The sequence below is a fragment of the Callorhinus ursinus genome, unplaced genomic scaffold (assembly GCF_003265705.2).
Source record: "Callorhinus ursinus isolate GAN/ISIS: 27379988/994484 unplaced genomic scaffold, GSC_fseal_2.0 scaffold4, whole genome shotgun sequence".
In the NCBI taxonomy this organism is placed as follows: Eukaryota; Metazoa; Chordata; class Mammalia; order Carnivora; family Otariidae; genus Callorhinus; species Callorhinus ursinus.
Genome location: NW_027397066.1, coordinates 3,956,653 through 3,978,161, shown reverse-complemented (window position 1 = coordinate 3,978,161; position 21,509 = coordinate 3,956,653). Strand labels below are relative to the sequence as shown.

Below are 21,509 nucleotides of genomic sequence, written 5' to 3'. Positions count from 1 at the left end.
TCACACTGGCCTCCTCCCAACTCCTTGAATCTGCCAGGCGTGATCTGGTCTCAGGCTTTTGGCTTTGTTGCTTCTAAGCCCAGAATGATCTTTCCCAGATGGCCACACGCCTACCCTCCCCCACCTCCCTCGGGGCTAGAGTCCAACGTCACCTCCTCAGCCCTCCCCGCCACTGTGTCTAAAATGTGAACACCCCAACTCCTTCTTATGCTTCTTCCCGACGGCTTTACTCCAGAGCCTAGCCTAGGACTACATTATCCAACACACTATTCACTTAATCGCCCTGTTTCTCTGGGGCTCCCCGCACTAGAATGCAAACCCGGGGAGGGCAGGACTCTGCCTGTTTTGTTTGCTGTGGCCTCCTTGGTGCCTGGGACAGGGCTGGTAGATGAGAAGTGCATGATGGTAGCCCGAGGTCTGGAAGGCTGAGTGTGAGCCCCCGCAGCTGGAAGGTGGGCATGAGCGGAGGGCCTGGGGCCGGGAAGCATGTGCATTCAGGGAGCAGAGAGGGAAGGGTCTGGGTGGATGAGGGACTGAGGATGCAGAGTGTCATGGGCTCTGCGTGCTCACAGAGGGGTCAAGACCTTCCCCAGAGGCAATACGGAGGTCTCTGGGGTATTAAGCCCATGGGAAGTGTGTGTGCACGTGTGCGTGAGCAGGTGCATGCCTGAGGACTCTCGGAGGGGGCTGGGGCAGGGCAGGCACCTTAATGATTTACCAGTGCATCTCTGCTACCTTTTATTAACCATTAAGCACAGTTTCTTATCTCCAGGGAAGTCCACTTGAAAAGACTCTGCGCATTACCAGGAGATAATATTAAAAGCCTGCGGTGGGTTGCTCTGGCCGAGGAGAGGAGGATGCCAGCAATAAAAAGAGGCGCAGTCTTTGGCTGTTTGTAACAGTTTCGGATACCGCATTTCATCCCACCGAAACTCTCTTAGATGCGCTCCGCGTGGCATCATTATTTTATTCACCATGGAGGAATGTCATTGATTATAAGCCATATTCCAATTTCAAAGATGTTAACCTGTGATCGAAAACGGCTGGTGTTAGAATCTGTGAAATACGGTAATACTGGAATGTACCGATATATGGGACAGCACGCCAGGTTCTTTTCGTAAATGCAGTCAAATATATGTTCTGGAGAACCAAACGAAACAAGCTAGGGCGTGCCATAAATCACTCAGCACGTGTGTGCAAGCAGGCTTCCTCGGAGGTGAAACCTTCCGGCACATTCCAGAGAGCCGGCCTAAGAAGTGTTTCCTGGGGAGGAGCAGGGCAGCCCACCAGTGTGAAGTGGGACTCGGGGCTTTCCAGGGGATGGGCAATTTAAGACCCGGTGATACAGCCTGTGATAATCGTGGTCAGATCCTATGCTTCGGGGCATAAGCCAAACTCCCGGGGAGGCGGGAAGGAATGTTTGTTCAATAGAAGCCTGCAGAAGTTTCCAGAGCCGTTCTGCTCCACCTTCCCCTGCTGGCCCAGGCTCTCCAGGGTGGCAGAGTGCAGGCGTGGAGGGATGCCACGTGGAGCAGAGCCACGGGTGGGAAGCTGAGGGCTCCCATCTAAGGATGCAGGACTCGCTGTGTTCCCGGTGTGTCCTAACTGGCTTTTAGGATCCGAGCTTTCGGAGGTGGAGAGAGGACTTGATTCAAATGGCATCTGGCTAGGAGCTTCCCATGTCCTCGCCCGATATCTCTTTGGACTATTTAGGAAGACACACAACAGATGAGGATGCACAGCCTTGGGAGCAGAATAACCAACAACACGAGGTCAGGAGTCGTGGCCTCTCGGCAAAAGGCTGGTAGGTGGACGGAGGGATGCAGTCCCGGCACCCTTCGCCTGTTGTGAGCACGTAGGAAGCACAGCTCCTTTTCTGCCCTGCCCCTCCCCCACCTCAGCGACCCACATCAAAACCCAGCTGAACACCCCGTCCGTGTGCATCTGGATTTGGTTCCCCCAGAAACACCCTGAGACAAGGATTGGAGTGTGTGTGCCGTTTGTGGGAAGGAGGAGCGGGGTGAGGGCTGGGCCTGCAGCGTGCACTGCCCAGCTGGGCCCCCTGTGGGCACCTGGGGCTCAGTCCCTCTGGGGACCCTGGGGGATGGTGTCGAACACGCGTCGGAGGCCTCAGGTGTGGCCAGGAAGCAGCCTGCAGCGTGTGGGGTGATGCGGGGGGACCCTGGCCGGACACCTCGGGCTCCGTCCTTGGTCTGTGCGTCTGTCCCGAGAGGCGTGTGGATGCATGAACCGTGGCAAGCATGAAGTTCTGCTGATGCATGATGCACATCCCCCTCTGCTCACACTCTGATAACTGATGGAGACACGGGGTCCCCACCCTGGCTGCCTGGCCTCCCCTGTTCCCCGTCTGTGAATTGGGAAGATTACTTGCAATATTGACCCTGACTGTGCTCTGTGAGGCACAGGAGGCTTCCTGTCCATGGTGGGGGCAGCATGTGTGGAAAGGGGGGTGCTAGCCCCTCAAAGATACCCTGCTGGCCTCCCATGGGAGGATCTTTCAGGGTTTCCTTCATGGGACGGGCAGGCAAAGGGTTAAGAATGTGGACATCTTGGGGTGGGGGGGGGACCTGACTGTGTCCTTTGAAAACTGTGGGACGCTGAGCACGGTCCCAGCCCTTCAGAGCCTCAGTGCCCTGCCCGCGGAAGGAGCTCTGGTACAGTGCCACCTTCCCAGGCTCCTGGGGAAGGTTGGAGGTGTTCAGGGTCCCTGGGCGCTTGGTCACACGTGGGCTCGGTGCCTGGGCAGCGGAGCGGAGGGAGCGCCCTGGTCTACACTGCTCACAGGCCTGGCCAAGCACAGACCACTCCCAGGCAGAACAGGGCTCCTGCAGCCACCCCTGTGTCTTCATGTCCTACCCTCCACGTTTCCAATGAAAGTCAGTCTTCCTCCGCTGCCCGTGGCCTGGTTTTATTAACTGGACAGTCTTCCCTCCTGTGACCTTTTACCCCCTCCCCTCCCTTCCTGGCGTCTAGTTTCTGCCCAGTCGGCCTTAAAACAGCTTCGTTCCTTGCTGTCCGTAGGCCGTGGCTGTGAGGAGCACGCTCCAGAGGGCCTGGGTTTGTGTTGTTGGAATAAGGCTGTGCTTCACTTACCTGTCGTGGGGGAGGGCGAGTGTGTTTGTTACTCATTTGTTCATTCTAGAACCTTGCGTGCGAGCTCCCCGTGGCTCTGCTGGGGCACAAACCTGCGGTCTCAGGGGCAAGAGGGGCCAGGCCGGCACCACTCAAGGCCCCGTGCGCCGCCTCCCCTCTCAACCTAAGGGCAGCCCTCCTGGAACCAATGCTTTTTCTTTTTCTTTTCTTTTTTTTAAAATGATTTTTGATGAGAATCTTTATAAAATGTCTCCTACAGTTTTCTGGGAGTAATGGGGCAGCTTTGTCGGTTGCCAGGTGTGTCCTGCTTCACCCACCAGGTTGAGTCACGGTCTCCTTGTCGGGAGAGCAGGGATCGGGGTCTCCGTCTGTGGGCCGCTGTGAGCGTTAGGTGCGCAGTGTAGCCGGGCGCCCAGCAGGCACCCCAGAAACAAATCACAGTGGCTAGGACCCTTGTGTCTCTCCGTGGCTCAGGGTCGCCAAGACGAGCAGGGGTTGGTCACGATCACGGGCTCTGCAGACGGCTCAGATCCAAGGGCGCTTTCGGGTCAGATGTATCCGAATAAAGGCGAACAACGAATTCCTCAGCAGTCATTTCTCAGACAGCTAGTGTGTGGGAAGCACAGTGCTGGGCACAGATGGTGCCGATTCATGGGTCTCTGCTCTGTGACGCTCTCAGGGTGACTGGCCCGGGGACAGAGGCTCCTTTACAAACGGTCTAGAAACCTGGACTGCTAAACTTACAAGTGTTGTGAGCAAACTAGGAGCGACTGGGCTCGGAGGGAGGGACTGAAGGGGTTCTCCCTCAGCTTCGGGGGCGAATACTGTGGCATCTCCTTGACAATACTGGGCCCCTCTCCCGGCCCGACTGCCCTATTCTGTTTATTCACTCGCTCACTCATCGTCAGACTTGCGTCGAGCTCCCCAATACAAGAATGCACGAGCAAGAGCCTCCGAACCGGCGCACAAACCACGGTTTGCAGAGCGTGAGGTGGCGGCCTGAGAGCCTCTGTTTAGGGAGGGAGTTACCTCTGCTCCTTCCGCAACAGCCGCACAGCCGAGGGAGCTTCTGCCAGTGAGCTGAGCCGTGAGCTGAGCCGTGACCTTTCCCAGCTTCCTTCCAGAGGCAAGTCCCACTTGGCCAGGCCGGTGGAGAATTTTCCGCAGTGTGGCTGAGCTGTCTAGGGCGCTGGATGGTCTGCCGCTGCCCTCCCTGGCTTCCAGGTGCATGAGATCAGCCCTGGGGTGTGGGAAGCCTGGGGTCTCTTGCGGGCTGCCCCTGCCGGGGGATGTGGGGGAGGGTGAGCCCCTAGGTTGGCTCAGACAAAGAGTCCCCCCCCCACCCGCCGGGAGGGGCTTTATGTTCTGTCTGTCTGTCACACTTCGTTTCCCGGACCAGTCGCTTCTGACTCCCTGCGTTTACTCAAAGCTGTCTGCTCCACACCAGCCCCTCGGCCCTCAGGTGGATGAGGCCTTCTTTCCTGTGAGGTCCTGGACACACACCTGGGACTCAGGTGGGCCTGGTCCTCACCCATGGAACTTACTCTGTACCCAGGGAGCTTCCTAAAACCACTTCCCTGCTTGGAACCTTCCAGCCCCCTGACTTCCAGATGGAGTCGGGGCTCCTGAAGGCAGCTGATAATCAGGTGCACCAGAGCTGGTACCTGTATCCACCTGCCCTCTGGGACTTTCCCTCCAGCCCCGCTGGCAGAGAAGAGCTCCTGTTCACTGTTGTAAGCATTCACGGCTGTGGATGCTTGTGATTTTTTATGACACCTCTGGGGGGAAACTGAGGCACGGAGCAGTGAAATAACCTGCTACAGACCATCCAGCCTGTACGTGGTGGGGCAGGGATCGGAAGGGAAGCCGCGTCCCCCAGGCAGGCTGGAGCGACCGCCGCCTACTACCTGCTTTGGGCCTTGGCGGAACCCCTGGTTTGTGTTAGCAGCTCCTGCCTGGACCCGGCTCAGCGGGCGTCTCTTTTTGGAGGTTTTCTGTGTCCTGCGAGGCCCAGCTGTGTGAAAGGTGGGTGGGGGCGGGTTGGTGGTCACTGTGGGGGCAGGCAGAGACCTTCCTTTGCTTCCAAAAGCTCAGCTTCGCTTTGGCTGCCATGAGACAGGAGATGGGACGGGGGCCTCGGGGAGGGAGGTGGAGGCAGAGAGGGGCGCCCATGCTCTTACACACGGACATTCTGTGCCGGAGAAGCAGCTCGAAAGCCAGAGGTTTCTGGGCCCCCCGGGCTGAACGTGCTCACCGTCTTTCCCCCAGGGCAGCGGGCACAGCCCCACCTGCCGGGTAGACAGATTTTACATGAAGAAGGTGAGCAAAACCGCCCCCAAAGGTCACCAGGCATCCCAGGACAATGGGGAGCTTCAAGGACCGGAAATGCCTTTTGCGTTTCGGAATTTCTGGGGTGCACCCAGGCCTCGTTAACTGCCCGTGGAAACGTGATTTGCTTGAAGGTTAGAGGGAGAGGTCGTTAGATTGAATCTAGAGCCCTGAGTCGCTGCCTGTGGTCCGGGCCCTGCTCCCTCCAGCTCCTGGCTCAGAGCTTCTGGAAATAAAACCGCCCCCTCCACCGCTCCCCACCAGGAAGCCCCACCGTCCACCCCGGGTGCTGGGCCTGGCTGCACACCCACTCGGGTCTCTGCCTGCCAGCCACTCTCTTGATGCCTGTCAGCCTCCTGGCACCAGTGAATAAATCCTGTCCTGGGGGACTTTGTTCTCTGAGATGCCTTTCTTTGTGGAATTTTCCTCTTTGGTCTGGTGTGCTCTCCTTAAGACTCTGACAGGCCTGTGTGAGCCCCTACCCCGCCCATAGGTTCTAGCACCCATCCCTGTTTCAGGGGTGAGGACAGCTGAGGCCAGGGGACTGACTTAAACAGCTTTACTCAAGGTCACCAGGAGGCAAGTGTTCAGGGCAGGGCATGACCACAGGCAGCCTGACCTGTGGTGTCCGACAGCTGCTCTAGAAACTTCCCTGAGCTTAAGGAGCACTCTATGAGCCTACCTTCATGCCCTGGGTCACATTCATTCTCACTGTGGCCTCTGGGCTGGCCACATAACCCCATTTCACAGGTGGGAAGACCGAGGCTCGCTCTGGGTGGCTCACCTCGAAGGTGGCAGGTGGCCTTGTCCAGCTCACAGCCCTGCTCTGTCCCCTGCGGACTTAGGGTCCTCACCATCCTTGGCCCCCTGGCCGAGGCACTGACTATCCACGTGGTGACTCCAATCCCCTCTCGGTGGGGGATTGCGGTCTCCCTGGCTCCTGGGGGAGGTGCAGACGTGTCATTCTCCTGGTCAGTGTGCAACTGCACGCCCGTCCCCAGGCCGCCCAGCGGCCTTGTGGTGGTTCCTCTGGGCCCTGCTCTCCCTGTCTGTGCACAGGGCTCCGGCCGGATGTGGGCTAAGAGCCTCCAGCTCTGAAGGTCCGGAGCGGGGCCGTGAGAGGCAGCGCCCTACCCACTGGATCCACTGTGTGCAGACGTAGGAGCCGCCGCCCAGGGAGGTTCAGCAATTCACTGAAGGCTGTGCAGAAACGGTGGAGCCGGCTCCCACCCGGATGCTGTGGGCCAGGCAGCCTGGGCCAGGGCTCTGCTGGGTGCAGGTCGCCTTCACCCGCATCCCCGGGCCGCTCCCGCAGCTGCCCTCCCTCCCGGGGGAGACCTGGAGTCTGAGAGCTTTGCCGATGGCGGTATTTATCGGGTGGGGTGTTAATTCCCCGGACGTGGCGCGGGGTCTTCATAATCATCAGCTTCTCCGGCAGCATGCTGGTGTTGCATCTATTTTTAGAGGGAGAGGGGGGTGGGGATAGGACCGTAGCCATGCCCCGAGCCAGCTGTGCGCAGGGCAGGCGATTTCCGCGTGGCACCAACCACCCAGGGTCCGCCGAGCCCTCCCTTCCAGGGGGTCTCGTCTGTCTGTTGGATAATGTTTTAAGCAGGGCGAGGTGCTGGTTTCCTGATGTTAGAGGTTCCAGAATACATCTGTTTCATAGATCCAGGGACGCCCCCCGCCTTCCACAACAGGCAGCATTGATGTCTCAGCCGGCGGGCCGAACTTGCATTTCTGGGGCAGCTCTCCTCACCAGGGATGGCGGGGTTGGGGGGGAGGCACAGAGAACAGCCTGGCATTTGCCCTGCCACCAAAGGCTTCTTCTCAAACAAAATAGATCTGTCAGAATGCTGTTGCAGAGAAAGGACACCCCTCTAGTCGGCTTATGCGAAAGGGGATCCAACGGGAATTACCTGCTCTCAAGATCCGCAGAAAGGCTTGAATAGCAGCCTGAAGCTTGGACCTCCAAGGTGAAGCTTCTAGAAAACCCCCAGAGCTGGCTGGGGGCAAGCCGCTTGCCTGGGCCATGGGCAGGAAGCCAGGAGGTGGCCAGTCCCCGTCTGTGAGCCACCCTTGCTGGCCACCACCGAGCCCTGTGAAATAGTGGCCTCCCACGTGCCATGTCGCTCCCCACCTCACTCAGTTCTAAAGGTGGCTCTGAGCTTCCTAGCGGCTAGAGTAAAGAGGGAAAGTTGAACAGATGCAAATAGGCCTGCTGCTCAGGAGAGCTTCCCTGAACCAAATGCTGACATCAGTGGCCGATATGGATGTCATAATCTCTCAGCCAGCACAACGCTCGGTTCATTCAGCTCTTACCTGGAACCGCTCACATGCAGTTTGGTGGCTTAATCCCCAAACCCACTTCACCAGAGTGGCTCTGGCCCAAACCAGGACAGCCGTTCAAGGGCACCGTTCTCTGCATTGTCGAGGGGTGAGGAGGCATTCCTTGTGTCACAGGGAGACACGCGGAGGAGAGGGCAGGGGGGTGCTGAGGGAGCCCGCATCTGTGGATACGGACCTGCTGCATTTGGAGACACAGATGAAGGGAGCATTGTGCGTGCTCAACACCCTTAGTGGGTAACATGTGTATTCATGGTTAATAGGACAAACGCAAAAATTTGGTTTAAAAATCTATGTCTGGGTCCCTGTCCCCCCAGCCCCGATTAGTCCACCGTGTTGCATCTTTGCAACCCCCAGCTCCCGTGTGGAATCACCGTGGTGACAGCTACACGCCCAGCAGTCCTTAACCTGTGCATCTCAGGCCTTTGTTTCTGAAAACAGGCTGGACCCAGGTCTGCTGCAGCCGCTGACACCTTCAGAACACTTACATGCTGTGAGGTTGCGGGTCTGGAATTCAGGCCTCTTGCGTCTGTTTTGGGTGGTGTCTCTGTCACTCATTTTCCCTAAGGGCAAAGAGGGCAAAACTCAGGTAAAGGAGTAGACGGGGCGCTGGCCACACCCTCTGCAGCAGCGTAATCTTGGGCAACCACAGGAATATAGGGGTTCGCCTTGCACAAGGACATTTTCTCCAATTTCTGCCCCTTTAGGAAGCGGGCCTGTCACCCTGAGCTCTCAGGTGGTGAGAACGCATCCTTCAAAAATGACCGCATTCCCCGGAGGCGAGCCTAGGGGCACCAGAGCCGGCCTTTGGAAAATTCCAGGGTTCTGGACCTGTGGCTGGCATTCAGGGTGGATCTGAAAGAGTGACTCTTTTCTTAAACTGTGTCTGGGTGAACATCTGGGGACCCCTTCTCCTTCACTTCTGAGAGCAGGCTAACACCTTCTTCCCTTCACGTTCATGGTCTCTCTGTGTCCTCTGCGACCTGGTTTGACGTGGCAGCGCCTGTGGAAGCATTTTGGAGTGTTGGGGGCAGGTGCTATGATCCAGTCCCATCTGATGAAGTTACCCGCTCGATGCCTCAGTTTCCCCTTCTGGAAAACACAGAGATGACGGGTACTGATGGCGTGCTGTGGCAGCGAGCAGTCGATGATTTAACCCAAACGCAGCGCTCAGCCCCCAGTCTGGTGCGTGCACCGGGCGTCGTCAATTAATTAACCTCTGACCAACTAACAGAGGCCCTTTCTCTCTTGTCTCAGAGAGCCCGATGCGAGGGCCTGATTAGTTCCGTGCAAGCAGAACGGCCCGCCAGGCTGCAGATGCAATCGCCCATTGCAGCGGGCCCCGTCTGGAGTCCCTCCGACCCGGGACACGGCCCCGGACAGGGGACACGTGGTAACACCCGGTGCAGGACGACGGGAGGCCCGAGGCGTTCTCCGCGCTGCACAGAACGATTTTCCCTTGTCAGTCAGGCTGATGGAATTGGAGCGTGGGGGTCACGCTTGTGACAGCCTGCACCCTGTGCTTGAGATGGGACTGCTGTTTTGGTGAGAAATCATTGTGTTTTCGGGCGGAGGGGGGCCGCCTGTCTCCGCTTGTCAGCCAGGCGGTGGTGACATGTTTGCAAACCTCTCTGATTTCTTTGTAGCTCCTCGTTTGGGGTTTGGGTGTCGTCTGAACATGAGGGTCTGAATCCAGCAGCTGCCCCCCCCCCCCCCCCCCCTGCAGGGAGCTTCGTGCCTCTCCCCTGCCCTGTCCTTCTTCCCCTCAGCCTCCAAGCACAAGGGCCTTCTCCGGGCCCTCGGCCTCCGGGCGGGTGGCTCGTGAGTCTGGCGGTCTTGCTCTCCTTCTGGCACCAGAGAAGCACCCCCCTCCCTTCTGCAGACCCACTGTTGCACACACCCAGAGAACTTGGAGCCCCCACCAAGCCACCTGCATGGGCGGCGGGGTGGCTGGGCCTCCGTGACTGTGACGGCAGCCTGCAGGGCTCTGCTGAGTTATTGTGCTGGGAATGACCGTGTGGGCCCCTCCCCAACACTCACGCCCCTCTTTGCTGGCCGGCACCCTCACACACGCTCCTCAGGTGGTCTCAGGTTGCCATGCCGTCTGCTGCTGGGGGCTGGGACGAGTGGTTCCTTCTTACCCGTTTACCTGCCAGAGATCAAGGCAGGGGAACCCCATCCTCGAAGACCTGCTACTTGGGGGCTGGCACCCCGACCCCTGATGGCGCCTCCTTGCCAGGAACAGGGACATCTGCTGTGCCCAGGGGCTCCTGTCAGGAGGGGGACCCGACCGGCCCCTCATTTGCTTCACACTTGCTCTCGTCAGAGTCTGGTTTCGCTGCTCGGTCCCCCCACGTCACTCAGCCCGCCGGCCCTTCATGGCGCCGTGCCCAGGCCAGGGGACGGGGGGATGGCCCATAGGTGGAGGGCCATGTGATCACCGCAGGTTGCTGCCACCTCCGTCTCTCGCCCGGGCTGGCGGTGGGGGGGGGCTCTGACTCCCAGTCATGTTTAAATCCTGACATATAGTGATTCAGGCCCTCTCTGGAGGGCTTCGAGGTTCGCCAGCACTGTGGACACGTTTATGAAACCATCTCCCTCCCCTCCCCTTTATAAAGTAGGTCCTACTCTGGTATTGGGGGGAACATATCAAAGTTTGGACGCATAAGCCCATATAATGCCTTGTTAATTCTGAACGCGAAGAGCTGGGGACCACAGGGTGTAAGTTAACGCAGTGTGTGGCATTGGATTGTTGGCACCATCTGCCGTTTTGACTTCATGAGGATGTGGCTTTGTGTCCCAGGGATCACCAAGGCGGCCCCCGTGTGTGACGCCTTCTCAGGGCCTCTGCTAATTGCGAGGCGAGCCTGGGTGCGAGCTGGCGGTTAAGGGCGACGGTGCTGGTCTGTGGGCGGCGCTCGTTACGTGGGTGGCTTAGTCCCCCCCCCCGGTCGGAGGCGTTTCGGTCCCCAGGGTACAGATGAGGAAACTAGGCAGAGAGAGGTGAGTCACTGTCCCTGGCAGGCTCCCCCAGCGGCGGGGGGTGGTTTGGGATCACACCCAGGTGGGTCTGCACTGAGCGATGAATGACACAAGGTCCTTGCCTCTTGGATCTTCGTACTCTGGTGGGGGAGACGGGTGACAGGCAGGAACACGTACGGTGTGATGTAAGGCAGCTGTGGGTTATGAGGCATCCGAGTGCAAGGCGTCCGCTTGCCTGCCGGGAGCGGCCCAGGGAGGAAGCGAGCGGAGCAAGGAAGTGGACACGGGAGTGGAGACGGTTCACGGGGAGCGGAGGGTGGGTGTGAGCTAGACAGTGTGAGGTCCGGTGATCCTGCAGTTGGGATCCAGCCCAGCCCCATCTCACACTCGCTGTGTGACCTTGAGCAATGTCCTCCACCTCCCTGAGTCTCGGTTTCCACCCCTGCCCCATGGGGTGGCTGTGTTTCCAGGATGAAAGTGAGGAGGTGTGTACAATGTTCAGTGCTGTGTCTGCACGTAGTAGGCGCGCTCAACAGAGCGTTGCCATTCACTGTGTGCAAACTCTTGATTTCTCATCGGATGGACTTGGGGGCAAGCTCGAGGTTATCGCCTGGTGGGTGGATGGCCATCATTTTATCTTGTGGCAGGGCGGTAGGGACACCTTTTGATACGGAAGTCTTCAGAGCTGGAAGGCCCGAGGGGGTCGTGTTTTCTGAAGCCCGAATCTGAGGTCCGGAAAGCGCCACGCCTTGTGAGATCACACAGTGTATCCATGGCAGCTGTGGTTTTACTGTCTATACATCCTGGGTACTCTCGTTCCCAGCTGTGTGGGTTTACGAGGCTGTTGTGACAAAGTATCACAAACTGGGTGGCTTAAAACAACAAAAAATGTATTCTCGCACCGTCCTGGAGGCCAGAATCCAAAATCGAGGTGTGGGCAGGGCTGCCCACCCTCCGGAGGCTGCCCGGGAGGCTCCTTCCCGCCTCTTCCAGCTCCTGGGGCTCCAGGTGCTTCTGGGCCTGTGGCCACGTCCCTCCATCTGTCCTCTCTCTCCTCCTCTGTGTGTCTCTTATGAGGACACTTATCATCAGGTTTAGGGCCCCCCTGGAGAAGCCAGGATAATCTCCCCTCGGGCTCCTTAACTAACATGTGAACATCTGCAAAGACTTTTTTTGTCCAGCTAAGGTCACATGGCAGGCCCTGGGTGTTGGACATGGGCACCTGTTTTGGGGGCTACCGTTGAGCCACCACACCGGTGCCCCATCTCACACGCCCTGCAGGGGCTCCATGGAGGGCCTGGCCGGAGGAGGGGGCTGGTTTCCAGGGAGCCCTCCCTGCCTTCCCGGTGCTTTGTGTGTGCTTTGCCACCAGCCCTCCGAGTCCTGACAGCTAGCGAAGCTGGGAGAGGGGGCGAAGCTGCTGAGGCCAGGAGGGGTGCCCGGTGGGGGGCTGGTGGGTGTGGGGGCATCACCAGGGGCCTCCATCCTTCCTTCCTCATGGGAGGCCAGGCCTCCAGCAGAGCCTTCCAGAGTCAAATCCCTTTTTCTTTTGGTCTGGCTCAGGCCGCCAAGTCCCAAGGGAGCTAGGAGCACGTGGGCCACTGGCTGTGAAAGCAAAGCTGAGAGTAAATTAAAGATTCTCCTGCTGCAGCGGTGAATTTCTCAGATGTGTGGCACAGCCCCGATTTAGGAGCCTGGGTGGTGTGGGTGGCACTCCCAGGACCCAAAGCTGGGGGTCCTGGTGCCGGGACAGGCCCCACCATTCATGGTCCCCACAAGCAGGTGCCCTTTTCCGTGCCCCGCTGAGAGCCAGCTGCCCCTCCAGCTGTCCCGGTCCAGCCTCCTGGCTCTCCTCCTGGGGGGGAGGGGACGGGTCTTACTGTCTATACATCCTCGCTGCCCCTCCCCCAGCAGATGAGCCTGTAAAGGGTTTCCTGTTGTGACCAGCTGGGTCACTTGGACCCTCGGTCTTCTCTGTGCAGAGGGCTGGCAGAACCAGCCTGTGCCAGAGGCCGGGCCTGGCCAGGAAAAGGGGGGGGGGACTGCAGGGAACGGAGAGGAAGGGGGTACAGGAGAAAAGACAGGTCCTGGAGAACAACCCAAGAGGCCTGAGGTGTGAGCTGGGCCGTCTGCCTGGGTGGGTTTCTTTCTTCCTCCCGAGGTGCTGCTCGTCCGGGCTGGGCAGAAGGTGGCAGGCTGGCCTGGCCTGGAGCTGGGTTTGGTGCATGGCCGACCCCTGGACCCGGGCCAGCGCTCACATTCTACTGGGGGGAGGACTCAGGCCCAGAGAGGGGCTTGCTCCCGGGCGCACAGCTCCCAGACAGAGTTGGGACTGAGTCTCTTGCCTTCCGTCCTGGCACGTGTTCACAGGCCTCGGCTGGCCAGGGCAGAGCAGGCCTGGGCAGAGCACGGGATCACTGAGGCGGCCTGGGGGGGGCCTTGGGTCCCAGACCATAGACCCTGGGCCTTGTCGGCATCGGGAGCCGTGGAAGGCTGTGAGGGCAGAATGCTATGATCGAGTTTGGGAAGGTGAACTTGGCGGCTGGAAACAGGTCTGACTGAGGAGAGACTGGTCCAGGGGGCCCAGGGAGATGATTTGGGGGCCTCAGGCTGAGCCCTCCTTGCTTGAGGCTGCTGTGGCTCAGCCTGGGAGCCACCTCTTCCAGGAAGCCTTCCCTTCCCTCCTCTGGGTCTTCGGCTGTCTGTGCTGCCCTGGGTCTCAGCGTGGACTTTATCTGCACACTCCCTGAGGTCAGGAATTAGAATCTTCTTGGGGGGGGGGTTCATGCTTTGCCCAGAGGTGGGCACAAAATCTCCTTAATCACTGACTGCCTAGAAGAAGGGAAAATTCCAGATGAGAAGGACCGAGGACCCCCTGGGGAAGAAGAACAGGTTCTAGACGTGAGACCCCAGGCTGGGGCGGGGGGATACCTCAGGCCTCTGGTTGATTGGATCCCCTGGCTGGGGTGGAGAGCTGAACCCCTACCTACCTTTCCAGATACTTCTCTTGGTGACCTCCTCAGTGGGTTCTTGGCCAGCATTCACTCCCAGAAAGGGAAAAGTCAGGCATGGAAACCGTTTCCTGGCTGGAAGTTAGTGCTCAGGAGGTGGGGGGCTGGGGGCACACTGTCCTTGGACAGGCCGGGAGATAGGAGCCTCTCCTCCAGGTTGTCCTTCTGCTGTGAAAACACTTGGATTTAGCAGGCACGGGCCGCTTTCTGCCAGCCTCCGGAGAGAAAGTCTAACTTTACAGGGGTAGCGTTCATCCAATAGATTATTTCTCTCTCTCTCTCTCTCTTTTTTTTTTAAGAAAGATACTACAGTACTAGTATTGACTGTCTTTAATTTGACACGACTGAGAGGGGAAAAAAATGGCTTCTAAGGAATTCAGGAGTATCGATCTGGTGTTGCAGGCTGCAGTTGGTTTGCAGGCTTCCTATCTCAGGGAATAAAAGTGTGAGGGACACAGTAGATTTATTTAAGGTGGTTTTCCCCTTGAAGCTAAGGCCACTTCTTCCACTGTTCTTAAAAACGGTTTCTTGTTTGGAGGAAAGTATTTAAACTGGCTGTGTGAAGGCCCGACCAGATCCCCCTTCTGAGCCTCTCCTGACGGCTTTGTTCGGCGGCTCTGGACATGTGGGAGGAGGAGAGGAGGCTGCTGGCTCGCTGATCCGGCTCAGGGAGGCAGGGGGCCTTTATGAAAACCAATTCATGCCATTTGGCTCTGTCTGATGATTTCAGACAGCGGTCCCTGGGGTTCTGATGTGGTGCTTAAAAATTCAGAAGAGCAGTATATTAATTAACGAGTTAATCCGCGGAAAAGCTCAATGAATCAGCCAGAATCGTCACCCACGTTCTCAGGACGAGCACCTGAAGGAAAAGGCCGCTGGGCCGTGAGAACTTGAACCTTCCACCGCAGGCCCGGGGGGCGCCCCCTCCACGGCGAGCGGGGTCTGTCCCCATTGTCCCTCATGGTTGCCCCTCACCCGAGACACTGCTTTTGTCTTGGAGGCAGAGGGCCTGGGGCTGGGTGACCGAGCAGCACAGGTTGGTGGCTGATTTCTGACAGTCTGGGGGCCAGAAGTCCAAGGTCGAGGTGCCGGCCGGCCCTGCGGCTGCTGAGGGCCCTCTTCTTGATTTGCAGACGAACCCCTTGCTGTGTCCTCTCACGGCAGACGGCCATCTCTCTCTTCTTACATGGACGGTCCTACTGGCTCAGGGCCAAACCCCACCGAGCTCTTTCGACCTTCCAACCTCATACAGTCACACAGGGGGGTAGGGCTTCCGCACGTGAATTTCGGGGAGACACAGTTCAGTCTGTAACAGAGTTGTCAGCATGGGCCCTTCTTGTTCCATGTAAGCTGCTGCCCAGCCCAAGTGCCGCCGCCTCCGGGAAGCCTTCCGTTTTCCTCCTCCGGGTTTTCAGGGCACAGCACCTGTGCTGTCCTTGGGTCATGGACAATTAGACTTTTGCCCTCTTGGGCCTGGTATTCAGGTTAGACTTTGAGGCTAACGATGGGAAAACACCATCCGTCCAGTGTGGGAGACCAACCAGTGTCTTCCATCCCGGGCACCACCGGTGATCTGGGAAATATTTCTGGAGATTTGGGTGGCTTCAGGACCGGCAAACAAGCTAATCTGATTCTGTGATTCTCTGGGCACCTGTCACGTTCCAGCCCTTCTAGCCTTCGCTGGGGCTGGTCTCCGCCTGCAATGTGCTTCTTCCCCTCTCTCTGACCTCTTCTTCATGGGATTCGGCCTGGTGTTTCCTCCTCCAGGAAGCCTTCCAAGTGTGCGGCTCGGAGCCCACCTCGCTGCCTTCAGTGCCTTGCAGACGGGGCCTGGCCCTCATCCCCGCTGTTGCTCAGTATCTACCACTGAGGGGTGCTCTGTAAATATTTGTCGATGGGTCGAAGCCTGCCCCCCACCCTTGGAACAGTGCCTGACAACTAGTGGGTGCTCAATAAATGTTTGATGAATTGAATTCCTTGAAGTCAGCAACGCAGATTAGCAGCAACTGCCAAAGAGACTGAGCTGCAGTTAATAAAGCCCTCCCAGACCTGGGACATTAGTAAAATATCACAATTTATGTAAAGCTTTTCATTATAACTCTGCGGGGAGTTTCCTTCAGGATTAGCATTTTTCTCACTCTCTTATCAGCAGCACTTCAAGGATGAAAGCTGGGAGCTGCAGAAGGCAGGCGCAGAGCACAAACAGACTATTTGTACGTCCTGCGTAGGGATGGAGGTCGGTGCATGGCCGTCCACCCGAGATGCCGGGCCTGCCCGGCTCCTGCTTGCACAGGACCTCAGTGAACACATTCCTCATTGCCATGGTCGCTGGGAGCTGCCCTGATTGCCATGGGGAGGGGACGAGAGCCCCCTTCCACCCTCCAGGAGGACAGCCCTCGGAGTTGGCCCCTGGCGCTCCCGGGAGCGTGGGGGAGGGCAGGGCACGGGGGGTGGGGGAGGGCGGCTCGCACTGGGGCAGCTGCTGGCTGACCCCTGGGGTGGCAGGTCATCCCCGTGATGGCCCAGCATCGTCACCCTGGGAGGTGTGGATTTGGTGGGAATTACAGGGAAAGCCAGCCATCGTGGGGAGCAAGAGGAGACAGCCCACGCCCCTGCAGGGCATGAACTGCAAGTCTTACCCCCTCCTGCGACGGACAGTTTAAAAAAAAGTCTCATTTTCTGCTGTCATCATCATAATCGTAGATGCTCACTGGAGAAAAGCAATCAAGTCCAGACTCTCATGAAAACGCAGGCTATCACCCTCTGGTTGCCATTCGCTGAGGCCACCCCTGTGGACATCTGAACATTGCCCTCCTTTCCAGACCTTTCTGTTTAGGGGTGTGGGATGGGGCATGTCACCTTTTCTGCCCAAGGAGTTTTGGCCCCAAACTTGGGCCAGACTTTTAGGTCATCGGGGGACTTCTGACACTGGGGTGGTGGTGAGGGGCTGCGGCCGGCCCCCACCTCGCGGGCGGTGGCCGGGCTGGAGGAGTCCACGCACGGAGAGCTCCCGGCCCCGGGGCTTGGCTCACGGCTGTGGCAAACGTTGCTGGCTTCAGAGCACAGGCGAGTCCTGCCGTCTGGGACCCGGCTCACTCCGTGCCGGTGTCAGGGCCAGCGTGAAGAGGCTGTGCTCTGCCCAACTGTGAACCTTCTTCTTGCGAACCTGGATTCTACCCCAGAAGATATCTGAGCTTATTCTAACACCTTGCCTCAAGCTCCGGAGCCCCCCGGGGGGGGTGGCGGATGGGCCGCGGGGGGGGGGGGGGGGGACGGCCAGGCTTACCATGTGGCTTGAGGCGAGCCCCCCAAGCTCTCAGCCTCAGTTTCCCCATTTGTAAGGCAAAGATGATGGTCTCTTCCTGACAGCGCCGTTGCGAGGGTTGAGCAGGGCCAGGCCTGCACAGCACGGAGCGCGGCGCGTGGCGGGCTCATAGCGAGGACCCGTCGGGGTTCGGCGGCTGTCATTTTGTTATGTGCTGGGGCGTGGATGCTAGCTGCTCCCACAGACACCTCTCAGCGTGTTGACACAGTGACCACGTGGGTTGGGCAGTGACTGGTGACCTCTTCTGTCGCGTGGCTCCACCATCCCGGAGCCTTCACCTCGGCTTTTGGACAGGAGGGAACGAGCACAGACTGTCACCTGGGACTCTCAGGGCTGTCGGCTGTCACCTCATCCAAGGGCCCTGACGTGCTACTTGCTGGGGTCGCACACCCCTCTTCACCTGCAGCCAAACCTTGGCTCCCATGGTTCACGTCTCACTGCCGGGGTATCTGTTTTCCTCTTCTCCACACCGACTGGGAGTCCTCCCATCGTTCCCCGCACCCCCGTCTGTGTGACCTCTGACCCCACCCATCCCAGAGTCTGTCTCTGGACTCCTGTAGCCTGGGCCAGGGGCGAGGGGGGCAGAGGGGCCCGGGCTGGAGAGCAAGACTCGGTTTCCTCACTGACATCATGGGGTCGGTGGCTCTCCTCACTAAGACGTGTCCACGGCCGCCTGCTCGGCCGGCCCCCCCTGCGCCTCCTCCCTGCGGCCACTGTTGTGATCCCAGCTCCTGGGGTCAGGGTGAGTCCTACTGGCCGCCTGGGGCCTCGTAGTGCTGCGTGCGTGTGTGTAGACCTGTTAGCATCGTTGATGGGCGCCTACAGCTGGGAGGCCCTTGCGGATCTACTGGCCCCACACGCCCCTGGGCCAGATGGGGAAGTTGAGGCCTGGGAAGGAAAAAGCCACGTGGAGAACAGAACCACGGTGACTCAGTGGGAAGGTGGAGGCTTGAACCCAGGTCTCGGGACTCCCCAGCCTGTGTTCTTCCTATGTTCTCATACATATATGTGCACACGTGTGTGTGTGCATTCATTTGCTCACTCATTCATCCATTCACCGGCTCAGTGAGGGAAGGCTGTGGGCTGGCTCTGAGCCCAGGGGTACACCAACCATGGGCCCTACTGGAGAAGCACATAGGTACTGGGAGAGCATTTCACCTGGGGGCCAAGGACAGCTCTCTGAGCAGAGATCCCAAGGATGGACAGGAGATGGCTAAATGAAGCAGAGAGGAGTGATCCAGGCCGAGGGGCAGCATGTGCAAAGGTCCTGGGGTGGGAACGAGCATGGCTGTGGAAAGCAGAGGCTCTGGAACACATCTGGGCAGGGTATATGCCCAGATGGGGCATGTGGCAGGAGAAGGGGCGGGCAGAGCATGAGGGCCATGTAGCCAGTGAGGGCGTTTTTGAACAGAAACAGAGGAAGCCAGGAGAGGGTTTAACAGCTGGACGGGCATACGATGAGCCTGGCTTTTTGTAAGACCCCTCCGCCTGCAAGGTGCAGGTCGGGTAAAGTGGAAGCTGAGAGGAGGCCGGACCCCTGGGTGGGAGGTGTCCGTGCTGCCCAGGCAGTGCCGGGGCCGGGGCCGCCTGGAGGCTGGGGGTCTGGAGCACAGAGTCTTGGGGACTGGTGATGGACTGGAGCGCTGGGAGGGAGGAGGCTTCCAGAACAACTCCTACGCTTCTGACTGGATGCCGGGTACAAGGTGGTGCCTTTCCTGGGAGAAAAAAGTCGTGTGGGGTTGAGGCCCCGGGCTCCTAGGGATCCAGGCCGTGTTCCTTCTGGGCAGGGGAGCTGCCTCAGTATGAGCGAGAGTGCTGGGGGAGCCGAGTCCGGGAGGGCGTAGGGATGGGGTCAGGGCAGGTATGCCCGTGCCTGTCCCGCGCCCTTGCACATGATTCTTCCCCAGAACCCGGAGAATGCCACGTTCAGTTCAGACTTTACAGCCCGGGAGCCGATGCGCTGGAAGGAAGGCCATGCGGGTTTTCTGAGGCCTTGTGTCTGCAGAGGGACAAGCCACCCGACTTTAAGCGCCTGCGCAGGGCAGAGGAGAGGGGCAGGAGGCCGTGTGTGTGCAGATAGCACTTGCCACCATGCCTGTGGTCTGGGGAGCACACCCTCGGGGCTGCCTCTGGACCCGACCTTGGAGGGGAACCGGACCAGCCTTGCAGGCCTGTGACCCCGGCCCTCCCACCTCCCGCAGCCACAAGCTGGCTGACTCCCTTCCTGACAGTAGGTGAACGAAGGCTGCCTCCCTCCAGCATTTCCTGTCACCCCGGCGCCTAACTGATGAGCTCAGCGGGTCAGATGTGAGGCCACAGTGACAGTCTCACCGGGACAGGCTCGAGGGGGAACCCATGTGTCTTCAGGATGCTCAGGAGAGAAAGTGGTGTTTGTTCACGGTTCTCCTTACTTTGTCTCTTAACATCCGGAGCAGCTAGTAAAAGGGAGAGGCTGGTGGGCTGCTAGCTGTGACAGGAGGTGCTGGGGACTCAGTCCCATCTCTCTGTCTCCAGCTGAGTCTGCGGGGCCGGCCAGCCTTGGGGAGGGCCGGGCGGGGGCCTGGGTTGGCGGTCTCCAGTTCTTCTTGGTGCCGTCAAGGAAGACGAGGTTGGTGCTGGGCCCATGCTCGGCCGTGAAATTGGGCCGCGTGCTGAATTTTTGTTTTCCAGAAGACACTTACTAATTAAAAAAGAAAAAGAGTGTGTGCTTATCGGAAAATACGTAGAAGCAGAAGGGAGGAGGGTTGCCAAGGTGGGGGCGTGCAGACGATCACCGTCCGGCCATCTTTGGTGAATTTCCGTTTCGTCTTTTTTCTGTTTAGGAGTTTGTGGCCTTCTGCTCGACAGTTGAAGTTTTCCTCGCACATTTGAGCCTTGATGTATTTCTGACTTCGCTTTCTGTCGCGCACGGTCCCCTGTTCTCTCACAGCCCTGGTCCATACATACTGTTTTTAAAGAGTGGCCTAAACTTCCACTGGGCGGATGTTCCAAAATCTATTCCACTGTTTCTTTGCAGTTGGTTCTTTTCAGTTCTCCATGAGCTGTTTTTGGAATTTAGGATTCTTCCCTTAGGAGTGGAACCTCTCATCAAGGGGGGAATGGTTTTGGATCTGCGCAAAGCTGGCCTCTTGCTTCCAGGGGGCTCTGCTGGTGGGAGCAGGTGCCTTGTGCGAGCCGCCCAAGGGGTCAGCAAGTGGCCCCTGGAAGGAAGGCCTTCCGAGACTGCTTTCTTTGGCCGAGAAGGACAGGCAGGGCACCCCGATGTTGGCTCCTTTCAAAGGAGCGCCTCCCACCAGCACGGGTGTTAACTTTCTGGTCAGGCCTCACCGGGCTGAGCCCAATCGAGGAGGTCACATTTAGAACAGCCTGGTCTGCTGGGATCTTTACTTCCTTCCAAAGGCATTCTGCATATCCTCATTATTTCTGCTAATCTGCCGTTTTGTTTTTTGTTCCTGCTTTCTCGAACTCTCCAGGGCCTAGTGCTGCGTTCTGCCTTCCCGTCAGGCCTGTCAGGCCGGAGCCTAAAGCACACGGCCTTTGAGGAGGATTGGCTGGGGTTAATTTAAATTCTCATTAACCAGAGAAATTCTGAGCATGACACACATGCGCGTACGCACGTCACTGGTGTGTGACAACTATGATCCTGTGAAGTGGTGTGGGGTGTGGGGAGGGGCTGGTCTGGGAGCCGTGCGCATGAGAAGGGCGTTGAATGGGCAGAGATGGGGTGCGGTTTTCTATCAAAGCCAGGGTCTCTGCGGGGGCGTGGGGCAGTAACAAGGGCAAGAACCGAGTGTCCTCTGGGGTAACCAGGACAGGGGCTGGGAGGCGAAGGATGGAGGAGGGAAGGGGAGGCAGGGGTGGGGTAGGACCAGAGTCTGACAGTCCCTAATGCCCGGTGGGGGGATGAGATTTTATCCTGTAGGAGCTAGGGAGCCATTGATGGTTTCTGGACCGAGGGGGTCTCTGAATTCGGCTGCAGCTGTCAAAGAAGCTATCGGGGAGCCACCTGGCCTGATTTCATTGCACCCCCCGGAGGTTCATTAAAAAAAAATTCAGCCCTTCCCCGGTTTCTTTGTTATTTATCCTCCCCAAACACTCAGGTTCCTTGGGCTTTCTGGCCGCCTGGACTCTGGGTGAATGGAAGTTGTTCTGGTTTTTAATCGGGAGCTGTCCCGGACCACGCTGTTTGCACACAAACCCTGCCAGGGCCAGAACCGGGGGTCCTGCCCCCTAGCCCCCCAGCCCCCCAGGACGGAGACCCCGGGACATACCACTGAAGCCTTCCAGGAGGGGGAGGAAGACCTTCAGATTGGCAGCGTGGCCTCTGACCCAGGACACCGTGGTTGGGGAGTCCCGCCACTCCATCCTCGTTGGGGGGGTGCCCAGCCCGCATGGGGTGGGGG

General features: G+C 58.6%; 1 protein-coding gene across 3 annotated transcripts in view; it reads left to right on the top strand.

The window, feature by feature from the left end:
* The window catches only part of SORCS2 (sortilin related VPS10 domain containing receptor 2), a 433,845-nt gene that overhangs the window by 60,022 nt on the left and 352,314 nt on the right, over positions 1 to 21,509 (top strand). Inside the window, exon 1 of one of the 3 annotated variants that reach the window (XM_073891393.1) lies at positions 4,075 to 4,240. The exons of 1 other annotated variant lie outside the window; for it this stretch is intronic. The gene's annotated coding sequence lies outside the window, so the exon portion shown is untranslated. Of the gene's footprint in view, positions 1 to 4,074; positions 4,339 to 21,509 lie in introns of those variants that run through there. One more of the 3 variants, XM_073891394.1, reaches the window with a different exon arrangement.